Consider the following 2,061-nt stretch of genomic DNA (forward strand, 5'->3'; position numbering starts at 1 on the left):
ATTTTGAGAAAAAGAGTGAACCACGACTTTTATATCCGGCAAGCTATTGATCAAGTATAAAGACAACAGTCAGGCATTTCCATACATGCAAGAAAATGGAAGACAACTGCTGCAAGCCCTTCTTGGCAAACAAAAACACAACCAATGAGAAGCTGTAGTATAAGTACTGATGATGAACATCACATTTATTTAAATATAAGACTGTAGGGTCCGCCTGGTGGTACAAGCGGTTAAGTGCACACGCTCCACTGCGGGGCCCTGGGTTCGCTGGTTCGGATCCCGGGCGTGCACCGAAGCATCGCTTGTTAAGCCATGCTGTGGTGGCGTCCCATATAAAGTAGAGGAAGATGGGCACAGATGTTAGCCCAGGACCAGTCTTCCTCAGCAAAAAAGAGGAAGATTGGCATCGGATGTTAGCTCTGGGCTGGACTTCCTCACACACACAAAATATATATATAAGACTGTAGTTCTGTTATAAAACAAGGTGATATTAAAAATTTTGACTAAGTGAAAATAATAACATAAAAATCAGGAGGTGAGAGGTATTGAAAGAGTGTCAAATTTTTATCTTTCATACCTCTAAAATTGAAGTATGAGCTTAAAAGCATAATCCAGCTTCCAGTTTCCACAATCTTTTATTGTTAATCCATTTCTTTGCTTCCCTTTGAGGCACACTCAGACAGTTTTGTGTACTCTGTTTTCAATTCTTTTCCTCCCATTCTCTCTTAAACCTACTCCCCGCAGGCTTTTGCCACCAAGCCGTGTACTAAATGTACTCTTGTTGATGACCTACGTGTTGTTAAATCTAACGGTCAGTTCTCAGACTTCATCTTACTTGACCTATCAGCAGTATTTGACACAGTTGATCACTTTCTCCTTGATACCTTTGATCCCCTGGTTTTCCAGATATTTGACCCTCTTGGTTTTCTACCTCACACATCCCTTCTTCTTTGGTCTTCATTACTTGTTCCTACTCTTCTCTCCAGCCTCTGGATGTTGGAATGCCCAGGGCTCAGTCCTTGGACTCTTTTCCTATCTATACTCACTCTCTTAACGATCTCATCCAATCTATTAACTTTAAATACCAACCGCATACCAAACTCCAAAAATTTTATGTCCAACTGCCCACTCAACATCTCCCCTTAGAAATCCAATGGGAATCTTAAATTCAGTGTTTCCAAAATTGAATTCATGACTTTCCTCCAGAACCCCCTCTACCTTCAGCCTTTCTCATTTCAGTTGATAACAATTCTATATTTGCAGTTTCTCAGGCCAAATATTGGAATTATCCTTGACCCCCCCCCCCCCCATATTCTATATACTACCCATAAAGAAATCTGTCTAGCTAAAAAGAAGCTTAAAAATACAGCCTAAATTCAATCACTTCTGACCACCTCTACTGCTGCTACCCTGTTCTGAGCCATCATCTCTCTCCTGGATCACTGCAATCGCCTCCAAACTGTGCATTCTCAACAAAGCAGCCAATTGATTATTTAAAAATGGAGGTCAAATCAAGTCATTTGTCCTCTTAGAAAACCTTCAAAGGCTCCTCATTCTTTCAGAGTAAAAGTGAAGTCCTTATAATGCCCTATAAGGCCTTAAACCAGGTGTCAGCAAGCTACTATCTAGGGCCAAGCTCAACCTACCACTTGTTTTTGTATGGTAGCCTGAGAGTTAAGAATTGTTTTTACATTTTAAATGGGTGAGGAAAAAAATAAAAAGAAAAACAATATGTCATGACACATAAAAATTATATGAATTTCAAATTTCAGTGTCCGTAAATGACATTTTGTTGGAACACAGCCACGTTTATTTATGTATTGTCTCTGACCACTTTCACACTACTACAACAGAAGGGTTGAGTGGTTGCGACAGAGACCACGTGGCCCACAAAGCCTAAAATATTTGCTGGTTGGTCCTTTACAGAAAACATTTGCCAACCCCTGCCCTAAACAATCTGCTCTTTTCTGACCACACCTCCTATAACTTCCTCTACGACTCCTCTGCCCTTGCTCCCTTTTCTGCAACCAGACTGGCTTCCTTGCTATGGCAAACATTTTA

This window comes from Ceratotherium simum, chromosome 2, assembly GCF_057802395.1.
Source record: "Ceratotherium simum simum isolate JZ-2026a chromosome 2, ASM5780239v1, whole genome shotgun sequence".
Taxonomy (NCBI): Eukaryota; Metazoa; Chordata; class Mammalia; order Perissodactyla; family Rhinocerotidae; genus Ceratotherium; species Ceratotherium simum.